Source organism: Lepisma saccharinum, chromosome 4 (assembly GCF_977018435.1).
Source record: "Lepisma saccharinum chromosome 4, izLepSacc3.1, whole genome shotgun sequence".
NCBI lineage: Eukaryota > Metazoa > Arthropoda > Insecta > Zygentoma > Lepismatidae > Lepisma > Lepisma saccharinum.
The window spans coordinates 4,313,356-4,326,191 of NC_139232.1; positions in this window are offsets into that span (position 1 = coordinate 4,313,356).

A 12,836-nucleotide genomic window follows, 5' to 3' on the forward strand; every position below is an offset into this window, starting at 1 on the left:
CCCTGGGGTTGGGGGGCTGAGGTGAAGGGGAGCTGGTGAGGGTCGCAGCTCTGATAAACGTTTATCTGTGGTCGTAGTCTGGCCCAACTTTCCTTTCAGAAAACACACCGAATGCAGGAAGATATGACAAAATGTATAAATGATATAGGTTTCGAAACAAGTCCTCTTTTCCTACAGGTGTGTTTCACCTACGTCACAAACTGTTGCATTGTGGCTTCGAGCAGCCATGATTGAGGCCAATTCTTGTAAGATACGGAATTCAAGCAGGCGGGCGGGAGATACTAAAACAGAGGTTCGTGATTTTAAACAAACGTGCAGTTGGTGCAAATGTAACGGACGCTACGTACACAGAACAAATAAAATTGGCCGCAAACATGGCCGCTGTGTGAATCCTGACGTCACATGAAATGCACATATAGTATTTTATATACTCTATATCAGTGGCGTGGCGTGACTTTTTCAAAAGTGTTACCGGTCGCGGTCATCGCCGTTATCATCTCCACCCTCCCCCCCCCCAAAAAACATGCCTTTTATCTGGATTTTTGTTCATTTCGTTCTTTTTTTTGCAATCCGCTCAGTGAATTATTTAGCCACAATAACTCCTAGAAAGAAATACCACTCATGAGAGAGTTACCGCGAGAATCCAGTGAATAGTAGTCGAACCTTGTCAACCATCTCTGTTTCTTTGCAAAGAGGTGGAAAGGGGAAGAAGAACCACACATTCGGGTCAGTTTGACGTTTCTGCGGTGAGCAGACGACAGAATTCCCCTCCTCCAGCGGTGGAAGGGAAGTCCAGATGTACGTTCTACTGTTGCCAACTTAGGTTTTTGGAGCAAGGTTTGTCCAAATCACGAAGCGCATCAAGTACTTATCTTTTCGTCTATTACGTAAACGGGTTCAGTTGTAGTTAAATCCAGCTTTGGCTTTGCAGTCTAGCTCTTGTTGCTTCAGACAAATAGTATCCCCGTTTTAGGCGTGATTTAGCTCTTTTCTGGAAATCCAATGTGACAACACTTGCTGATCCGGTAGGCCGCAGCGGCAACAGGGCCCTTAAACAGGGATATGAATAACTCCGTAGCCCACTTGTCTCCTCAAGTCTTTCCCTTGTATGTTCCCTTGCATTGGCGCCCTTTCCTCCTGTTGCCTCTTGAGGGTAGCGGAACGGCCTGTCTCTTCGCTTTTGTCGGATGCAGAAAAAATGTCCTCTGCAATATACACTCAACTCGGTTAACTTATTTAACAATGTGGTTATTTTATTAAGAAACACTTTTTTTAATTTCTTTACATTTTTCTGTTACCTGCGGTAACACCGGTTACATGCACGCCACGCCTCTGCTCTATATATTTCTAACTATTGAGTATGTCAAACTGAACTATATTTTGCCCACAACAAGTTTAAAAACTTTTGTTTGTCCTATTTTTTAAAAATCAAAACCTACTTTTACTGCACTTCACAAAAACGATGACTTTTTCAGAAAAAGTAAATTCCCTGATGTTTCTAGGTTTTCCAGTCTTGGAGACACCCTGTATATCTTCTCTTGAAGGCACAAAATATTGCCATGCATCATGCAGAATCCATCCAGATAACAAAATGGCTGATGCAAGTCAAGCTTTTCTATTAGTATCATCCAATAGATATCTAATTGGGAAAGATTTACGCTAATAATCTTTGTTCTGTTTTATATTTCAGGGCTGTTAATGGTCCAGGAACCCATAAATTCTAATGGGTTTTATTAGGTTCCGGATGAGGACCGGAATATTTTTCTCCCACAATTGAAATTCGGTCCAAGTTGCGTATTGTTTAATTTCAATTCGGAACTTGGACCAGATTTAAATTGGTCCGGATAAAAATGTTACTGGAGTGTACAATCCGAAAAAAAGTTCCTAGACCGAATTGAAATATTTGACAGATAAAAAGGTTCTTTACGGTCCAGAACCCATTTGCGCTTGCTGATTTTCTCTCCTGGACCGGAATTGAATTTATTTAAAATTCCTGGACCTTTAACAAGCCTGGTATATTTCCGCCTGAGTCGACTTTACTTTGAAATAACTTGTTACTTGCCATTGCAAAAACACTACTTTTTTTAATTGTGCTGTGCAGATGTTTCGGTGAAAGTTAGTCTTTGTATCGATCGTGACACGTTGGTGGTTTTCGTGGCTCAAAGTTTGCCAGGTCGTCTATCTGCGGACAGGACGAGGTAGGCGCTGTGGCTTCACAATGAACGAATTTGTGGGGGTAAGAACGGAGACACAGTTTATAGTTTTCATGAGCGAGTGGAAAGTAGGAGACCATGACATTTTTGTTTTCAGCCGTGCCGTCACGAGAATATTTCTTTTAAAGATAAGAGTGACAATTTTACACTAGCTGTGCATTTATTTCAAAATCGTCGCAATGGCCACTGCTATTAAATATAAATCCTACTGTACAATATACAACGAATTTCTCCCCTGTTGCAAGCGGAAGCGATTTTTCAAGTTGATTATTAAGTCGGACACGAATTTTGAAAACATGATAAATAATAATTTTCAGATTGCCATGTGCTCATTATTGAGAAATAAACGCAACAACTTCAAGTTACGGTTAATCAAATGGGAGTTCTCGACTTTTCCCAAGATAAATCAAATCTTCAACGTGTCCTCTTTCCGACAATGTATTTTTCTACGCCATCGGAAGTTTGCTATTCCCGCGAGAACAAGTAAAATAATACTCCCATAAACGGAATGCTACGTTTTCTCCTCCTATGATCAGTGGCGGATTAAGCTTCCTCGCCGCCCCTAGGCACAAACTTAATGTGCGCCCTTTTCAAAAGAAAAGTAGTAATTTATATGCAGTATTTTGACAGGCTAATATAAAAATTAGTGAACATACTGAAATAAAAAACAAAGGATAAAAATCAATAACAAACAATTCATTTTCTGTATGTGCTATACCTAAAATTATGTAATGTATTGAGAAATTAAATTCACCACTTACCAGTCATAAATGAAGCCGCTTCCGCCTCACTTTGGTTGCTGGAAACTCGTGTATAAGTTCTACGACAGGGAAAACTCTACTTAAGACACTGACCCAGTACGTAAGTTCCGTCTGAATATGTGATCGAAAATGGTTTTCCAATGTTCCAACAGATTTCTGCCTTGTTAAGAGTGCCAACTCGCAGTTATTGTGTTCTTCAGAATTTTCGTGTGATGCTAGAATATTTGAAATGTTTTTCCAGTCTGAAATGCCGTGAGTTGCGATGTTTGTCTTGCCCTTGAACAACCTGCATGATTCACAATAAACGGCACCAGTGCTGCACGAATATACCAAATAATTCCGCAAAATTGAATCGCCATTTACAAGTTTACGAAAAAAACCACTATTATTTAAAAATCTTGTCGTACCTGCTATGAGTCTTTGCGATTTAGAAAAATCGTTTTCAGAATTCTGATTAATTCCACGTCTTAGAAGAATGTCAATTGTAGACTCATTCAGACACCACTCGGCAGGATCGTCACTAACGAAATTTGCACTCTCACTGTCACAATCAGGAACTCCTACGAACTGAGGGGACACTACCTCAGCTGCACCTTCTTCCTCCACTAAACCCACAATATTTTCGACATTTTGCGTTTCACAGAGTTCACTCGATGTAGCCGCTTCCACTTCAATTTTTGAACTGCTTTCGGAAGTCACTTGTTCCTTTCGCCTAAAAAACGTATCCATTGTACCAAGCTTTTTCTTTAAGGTTGCTTCTCTTTCACGTTTTTCGTTTGCAAGTTTACTTAACTTTGTTCGCTTCATGCTGCCTGCTACATAAAAAAAAACACCAAATCGCAAACGCACTAGCAACAAACTGAATGCACCAGCCAGAGAATACAGTAAGACAAAAACTAGATGCGGTCCACGCGAAAGCTGCACTCACTCACTTATCAGCAGTGTTTATGTGTTTATTTTCTTTTAAGACTGGCATTGTTACAGATGCGAGTTTTAAACAATCAGTCTTCTTTCCTGCCTGGCCATTAACAAACGCTTAGTGAAAGATGGAGTGGTATGTATTTACAAAAACAAACCAACAAAGGCTGGGCGGTTTGCATTGTCATTGTAAGCGATAAAAGCCACAGCACGGGTTAAAAACAAATTGATTGGCGCCTGAGGAGGCACATCAGACGAAACATTTCTTGATAGCACATAGGAAATCCGATACATCAAAGTTTCTTTCGTATGAAACGAAAGTGTTGAATCCGTTGATTTGAAACATTGGTTTCATAGGTCTAAATTGTCACTGTGTACGTAAGACACTTTTTATTATTCTTGATATTCTGGAAAAAAGATTTGCCGCCCCCAAGAGTTGCCGTCCCTAGGCACGCGCCTAGTGGGCCTATTTGGTAATCCGCCACTGCCTATGATCATACAGCGCAAGGCCGTCTGGAAAGGTCGGTGGCGAAGGATTAGTTTAGGGTTCTCGCGTCTGGATGGATACAAACTGTTCCTGCTGCCTCGATGGGCTGTGAGATTCGGTGGTGATGGTCGCCAAGATTCTTTCTTTCATGTGTCTCTCTTTCTTTATTCTTATATCTTTCGTCTGTCTCTCATCCTTTCTTTATTCTTCTATCTTTCATCTTTTTAACTTTCCCTCTATTATTCCTTTTCAATAAACTTTCTTTGAATAACCCTTTCTTTATCGGTTTCACCTTGTCTCGTGACTTCTTCTTTCGTTTCTTCAACTTTGTCTTGTTTCTTCCTCCAGTCTCTCTCTTTCTGACAGAATTTCTCTCCTTCTGCTCCTGTATTTCTATTTCTTCCTCCATTTTCTCTCTCTCTCCTTCCTGGCATTCTTTCTTTCTTTCTGCCCCTTGTGTTTATACTTGTATTTTTTTTCTCTTTATTCCTCCATTTTTCCCTCTCCTTTTCTGCCCCCAATGTTTCGTTCTTTATCTTGCTGCCTCTCTCTCTTCACTGCGTTCTTTCTCTCTTGTTGCTCTATATTTTTTCTTCCTTACTCCATTTTTCTCAGGGCGGTAACTCATCTGGAATTCCGGCGCAGTCGTAGCGCCTTGTAATCAAGGGGTTCCGGGTTCCATACCCATTGGAGGTACATAGTGGTTCGGATCCCACTTTAAGCTGTAGGTCCAGTCCTGATTAGCCTTTCTGTGTATAAAGTGGACTTAAAACATTTCAACTTATTGGCTCCGGGATTTTTGTGTCCATTCTGGTGAAGTTTTCTCCTTAGTCGTAAAAAAACTTCTTAGTCGTGCAACTTTTATTAATCCAAATTCCATTCAATTTATACATATTTACAAATGCCATAAGGCAAGTTTTTCGCATTTTAGCTTCTATTGAGGAAGTAAAGAAAAGCTGCGTTGAAAATAAAACAGACTTAAACCGTTTACATTGTTAGTTTCCTTTGCTGAACAATATATCTGACTGACGGACAGATTATTGCAAGATGTCTTGACGTTTATTAGGTAAATATAAGTTTGAAATTCCTGTACAATGAAGATTAGTACATCCGGTTACATTTGTGACTTGTATGTGAAATGGAAAATATAAACTCTGTCCTTAAATTAAATATTATAAATGTATATACAGTTTAATTGAATTCAGTTAGAATTTTTGGATACATTGGAATCACACACACCCTTTATATTGTTAATACCTGTGTGTGTGGCGGGGGAGAGGGGGTGAACGTAAGGTTGAAATAGAGAAAATATATATTTTTGTAGCCTTGAATATTTGGAAACTTCGCCTTGAAAATTATACTGTGATTTTATCATGATCCTAGAGTGGCCACCCTGTTATCTCCCTTTTTATGACATTATTATTCTCTTTCAGTCCTGTATTTCTATTCTTTCGTTTCTCTCTCTCTTTTTCTGATAATCGTCCTCTCCTTCTGCTACTCTATTTCTTTCGTGCTTTCTCCATTTCTCTTCTTTCATTCGATGTTCCTTTCTCTGTCATTCTTCCTGTTCACCACTTTCTTTCTAGCTTTACTATTCTCTTTGTTTTCTATATTTTTATTCTCTCCTATTCCTTCTACCACTTGCTTTCTCTCTCATTGTACCTTTTCCTCTCTGCCTTTATTTCTCGATCTAGCCTTGCAATAATAAATGATTCTGAAATTTTCCCCCGTAGGCTGTTTGGTGGAATTAAAACTATTTCACGGTGGGCTAAAGCCCACCCTCTCCCTCCAAGTGGCGACGCCCTTGCTTTTCAGCAGCAAACGAACATTTGAAATTCACTTGATGCCATACACCGAGAAGGCAGAAAGTAAATATTGATTAGTTCGCCTTCATGCTACTTTTGGCTAATCGCGTAGATGCGGATGAGTGGTGACATGATGAAATTGATGGACACTCGCAAAGGACACCCATGTCCATGCCTGGATTCTAACCCTGAACCTGTAGCACGCTGTGTTAACCACTCCGCCATGTAGATCTGTAGAGTAGAGCTCTCACCTTTCGCGCGAACGGTTCCGGGTTTGATTCCTGCTGGTAGCTGCATGCTTGCAAGTACAGATGACATTAAAGCAGAGGACACCTTTTATCAAGATGTGACAGGGACGTTTAAAAGGCAGATAATCAACTGCCTTTTCACTTTCTCTAAGGACAAATGTCACCACATGCCACTTGTGTAAAGGCAGCTACCATGTACACATTCTGAGTATTTACAAAGTTGTATTAATGTCAAGAATTTGCTCGTTATGTTTGAACTTAAATAATGGTACAGATTTCGGTACGATTTTTCACACCTGGAATAAGACCAGGGGTGGCTTAAAGGCCTGGCAACTGCCTGCGGCACCAAACCAGGGTGTCGTCCTTGATTACCGGCAACAACCCTAATTTTGATTATATTAGTCTGGCTAATTGTTTCAAAACGATGTTACAAACCGAATATTTCAAATACGAGTACAACGAAATGGAAACAAAAAGAAAACACAGATGGCAGCACAATATGAGAAAATATAAATAAATTGTTGGAGAATAAGTATCGATTTAGTGAAAGTAGAGATGTTGTGAAAATATGTAGAATAGATGAAAGCGATGTGTAAAAAATAGATAATAGATGGAAATGAAAATGGAAACGGTTTTCTTTATTGAAGAAGTTAAAGCGTGTAGTCAATTGTTAGGCATGCATAAACAAGTACTCATACGGACTACGTTGCTACCATTCTTACAAGAAATACAATTTTGTATCTATTGCTGCATAACATAATACATACATTCCAAAGTTATATAACAATTCAAGCTAAGATAATATTGTTGTTTTGATATCATTATGTAGGTATTAAATAAATGCATACCTACATTCACGTTTTCTTTAACAGTAATACTTAAAGTATTTAAAAATAATGTTATTTTTCTTATTTAAAACAGAAAATATGTAAACACGGTCCATGTTTTATTGGGCTTTGAAAGTAGGGGGAGCAGGGTTGAAAGTATTTTGGGGGAGGCGCCAAAAAATCCACCTCGTCAGGGTGAAAACTTTATCTTGAGCCGCCTCTGTATGAAACCAGGTTTCTTCAAGTACAATCATAGGGAAAGCACAAGCAATTTGGAAGGTGGATCACGTTGACGATTAATCAAAAAGAGGCGAGGGGGATCGTGCAATATTAACACGTATCATGCCAGAGCGCACACAAGAACGACTATAGCCGGAGTGTAACGCTTCCGAGTGCGTGTGTGTGCACACCAACATTGAATTTTTGAGTTTGGTCGACCGCGTTCCTGTGCCTGCCGATAGATGGCTCTCGCATCGATTCGTTTGCGTGTGCAACGACGCAGATACCAACCTTGAATGCTGCCTATTCAATCCGTACGAATCGCGACAGATTTTCAATCCTCGACATATCGGCAGCAGCTGATGCGAACAATCTCCGTGGGAGGAATCCACCCCTTCCTCCCCTTGACACCGGTTTTGGTTCCGTACTGGGAGCAGTGTTGCCACAATCTGAGAGCATAATTTCCCTTTCCAAGGGGCAGTATTTCCCTTTTTCCACTGTTTTTCCCTTCACTAAAAACCTTTAAAAACAATAGTAATAAATAGTATATAATCTGTACTAATCTGTACCATTATTGAGTTTGGTGTCCTAATATTTGCATGGAATTTTGGTAGTTTTCATCCCATTTCGTTCAAAATTTGATTCGAATTTCCCTTCATAGAGGGAAATTTCCCTTCATAATGGGAAATTTCCCTTCATGTGGCAACACTGACTGGGAGGAACCTGCGATACGTGTTCATTGTGACGGCTATTTTCGATGCACTTGCTCTTCCTGTGACGTCATGCAACAAGGCAGAGGAATTTTGCTTGTTTTAATGTATTCATGGTGTTACAGGAAGTTGTGAAGGAACGACGTTCATTGGTGGGAAAGAGGACCACGTCGTTACAACGTTTATCTAAGTCGAAATGACATTTAAGGGGTCCAAGGTTCGATTCCCGGTGGAGGCTCATAGTTTTTCGTATTCCACTTTAAACTGTAGGTCCAGTCCCGATTAGCCATCCTGTGCATAAAGTGGACTTAAAACACCAAATCAATCAATCAATCGAAATTACATTTCAGTGATGATATGACATTGAATGGTTGAGCGCATTATGCACGTACTTAACACTCGATTTCTTCTTCCGACACTTGGTTTCCTCTTTCCTTAGAATGTAGATTTGATTTTTTTAAAAAATAACGTAACTGAGGGATAACGTTGAGATGGACCTAAAGGAAATCGGTAAGGATGGATAAAATTGGATTGGTATTGCCCAGGAGAGGGACAGATGGAAAGCTTGTGTTGCTGCAGCCATAAACCTTCGGGTTTAAGAAGGCTAGAGAGTTAGAGTTAGCTTTTCTTCCACTTGTAATCGCGTCCAAGGGTGTGTGTGCAGAATTGTTTTCCTAGAGGCGTCAGTAGTGCTCCAAGTGGGGGAACGTGGAGTAAGGTTATCATCCCGTTCAGAAAAGTGTCATACAAGTATCTTCACCTTTCCCCAAACAAGAAAAAGTATCCTCCCAGATTGAAATTTCTACTTCAATCACGGGGGGGTGGGGGGCCAGAGTGATAAATCTTATCTTGCCCACAAGTCATGAAAACTTTTATTATTATATGAAGTTTTTTCAGGGCCCGCAGAGGGGTGCAGGTATCCCCCTGCACCCCTCTGCAGGCGCCCTGATGGCGAGGATGGTGATGATATGATGAAATTGATAAAAGGACACTGACAAGACCACCCATGTTCAGGCCAGTATTCGAACCCGGGACCCCTGGCGTCGTAGCACACTTGACTACAGAGGTTGGCCTTTAGAAAGTAAAGCTCTCGCCTTTAGTGCGAGCGGTTCCGGGTTCGATTCGTGATGCGAGCTCCACAATTTCAGCGTTAACCCAGCATCCGAGGACAATTTGGCAGCGACTTGAAAGCAATGGTGACATATTCCAATCTATAAAGCCAGAAAACAGCGGCGATGGGACTCGATGCGCTGACCACGCATCACCCAATGAAAACGCCCTTTGTGAGGTCCTGGCCCTCAGAGTTTCGGTTTGTTTGTTCTCGTACAGTTCATGGATGCATGGAAATAAGTTTAATAGTTTTTGTGTGTACAAGTCAATGTTTTGTGTCTGGATGAGAATACGTGCGAATGGGAAATTCCAAGATGGATACACATCGAACGTGACAGAAAAATAAATAACGCCAAATTCACATTTCAAAGCTTTTGTTCTTGTGACCTTTGCTACTGTTAAAAAACATAAGATTTATGTTGTGGGGCGTTGGCACTAGGGACACAATATAATTTTCGCTGTGGATACCGTAGTGGGCCGGAAATTGTTTACCCACGAATATTGGAAAGAAGCGTAATTTGACAAAACAACAAGGGGGACTCTGAATTCGGTGCAGGGAGCACAAATATCTATACTCGCTTCAGCACCGAAATCTCTACTCACAGAACTGCAAACTTTGAAGTTCATTACCCACTGCATTTGAGTTCTTGAGCTGCATCTTTGTGAGTAACCGTGGCTGCTCGACAGAGATAGATAGATTTCTCTAGTTGCAACTTTTCGCACAGTGACTGTAGCTCCTTCCCTTGCTACTGCACACGGGGTTGGTTAACAATTTACATCAAAATGGACTGCTTTTGTTTATTTTATCTCGTTTTCTGCCATGTAGGCTAATCGCAAAGATTAGTATGCGTGATACATGATGAAATTGATGAACGGCACGGTATCGACCCCAAGACCCCTGGCGTTGTAGCGCGCTGTGATAACCACTCCGCCACAGAAGTGGACAAAGAAACTGCTCGCCAGCTCTAGAAGCATGTCAAAGGCCAGTTCATAACCTTTCGGTAGGCCTTTGTACTTAGAATTGTAATTGATTAAAAAGAAGATCCAAAATTATGACGTACGCCTTTTAAAAAAAATTATGTACAGACTGGAATTCAGAAACATATTCGATTTTCGTGCAGTTACACGCATGAAAGAGAATACGATCCCCCTTCCTACTTTCCTTTTTTTCTGCCTCAATTTGTACCGCTTTACAATAGTTTTTTAAAAACAATAAACCCCGTGACGTCGGTACGTGGCACAATCCTTTTCGAATTCGAGTTTAGAGTGAGTTTCATGTTAATACTGGATTTAGAACTGCCTCTCTATTGTAACATTTCGCCCTCTGGGGATTAGTGCGTTACAAATTTTCCATTATTTCTCCGCCGCTTTTCGTCCACATACATTGGCTTGATAAATCTCTCTATCCCGCCGTCGCCGAAATCATTTAGCGGAGAGTACAAAAAGCTTGTCAACTTGGAACAGCTTTCGTAAATGCATTACGCTTTGAATGAAAAAGGGGAGTTAAACATCAGAAGTACGAAGGTGGGATTCTGCTACTTTGAGATTTGCCTTGTTTTTGGTGCTCCGGTGCCTCTATCTCGGCATTGAGGATGAAGTGCTGGGATCAGGTTAAAAACCATAATACACAGCCAGGTAAAATGGATTTCTTCACATAATACTTTTTAAGTAATACTCACTGACTACTCGACTTAAAAGTGAGAATCAAACAAAAGATGTTGGATTAATAAGACGAAATGATGAAGAGGTTTTCTCTGGATATGAACCAGGTGATATCCGGATAGGCTTAATCAGGAAATCACCTGGTTCATATCCAGAAAAAACCTCTTCATCATTCTCCGGCAGGAAAGTTCCAATAATTATTTCAAGACAAAAGTTGCCTGGGACAATAGTAAAATGTAAGGTAAAGTTCTCCGTGCATATAGCCATGGAGGCACATTTAGGGGTTGTGGGGGTAGGGCCCCACACATTCTCGATTTCGGAGGTGACATGATCAGCAGCACGCTCCGGCCGCCTAACCCCATTTATTTGAGGCTGGGTGAGCTCCAGAGCCACTTTATGCTGGGGCAAGGCCGGAAAAATTCCGACCTCAGATCACCCACCACAGGAATCGAACCCGGGACTCCCGCGTGGCAGTCAGACGCCCTACCGACTACACCACCGCTGCTCATCTTGAAAGTTTTCAACGAAAACTTGAAAAAACGAATTGCTTGCCTGTTTTGTTCTGGCACCACGTAAAGCTTACTAAAAACTGATATATTTCATTGATAGATTGTGTGCCAATCAAATTACTTCTGCGTTATGCCTTTTATTTCGTCTCTTGCTACTATCAGATTACAGACTATAGTTCAGGTTATGGAGAGGCTGAATCCACTGAATCCACGGGGCTTCATTACAAGAAGAGTTGACTCTTTTTACAGCAGGAATATTTTGATGAAACCAAGACCAACAAGAGAGTGAGAAATCGAAGCCACGGGTGGAGGGCCGGTCCCCGTGGCAGAGTGGTTAGCACATCGCGCTGCTACGCCAGGGGTCCTGGGCTCGAATCCCGGCACAAAAGCGAAGTAAAATAAAGCAAATCAATCAAAAACCATAGGTGGCGGAATGAAACTCGAATATATACAGTTTACATTGTTTCATAGCAAAATCTGCGGAACGTCATACTTATTTATCATATGAATCATCGAAGAGAAGTTTTAATCAATCCTTTTCATTAGAGGGAATCAAGAGAATATCATTTGACTACAGGGAAAAGGAAAAAAAGAGAGTATGCGTGTTTTAACAATTACCTGATAGAGAAAATATAGATTGCATCACCAGGAGATTAAGTTTCCGTAGTCGGTTATGGGAAATTAAAACAGCCACGCTTGTGAAAATGAAATATGATTTTACATCAGAGGTGCATTGTTGCAAAACCGATTGAAAACTAAATTTCGAGGTAACAAGATGAGACGGCGTTCATTTTTGGCTTCATATCTTATGGCGACGAAGCTCTAATTTTCTGATAAACCGTATTGCAATACTAATGTTCTGATATGACTGTAAACGACACAAGCTTCAGTAGCTTGTGAACCTATGTGTTATTGGTTTCGTAATAAAACTGCAAAATATGGGCATTCACGTTCAATCAAAGATATTCCCACAAGTTTACAAGTTTTTGTGTGCAATTTCCAAATCAAACAATAGCTACAAAATTGTTTCCGGGAGACTCAAAGCACGGAAGTCCACAAAATTGCTCCGCCGAGTTCGTAAAATATGGATGCATTTCGCCTCCGTCTTTTGGCCACTCTCTCACTTCCTCTGAAAGGAGCAAAATGCAACATTGTTTATTTTGTCGACAGCGCAGAAATTCCTGCTTCACCTTCATGCATAATGAACCGGAGCGAATATGACAAGTTCTGACCTGCCGTGAATTATAAATTGCGCGATTTTCATCTTTGTCTCGGAGAGCAACCGTTTTCTCATGGGAGTTTTGCCCGAATCACTTTGACGAGCTATGCCCTTGGGTATAGCAAATGAGTTGGGCTGAAAAGGCTAA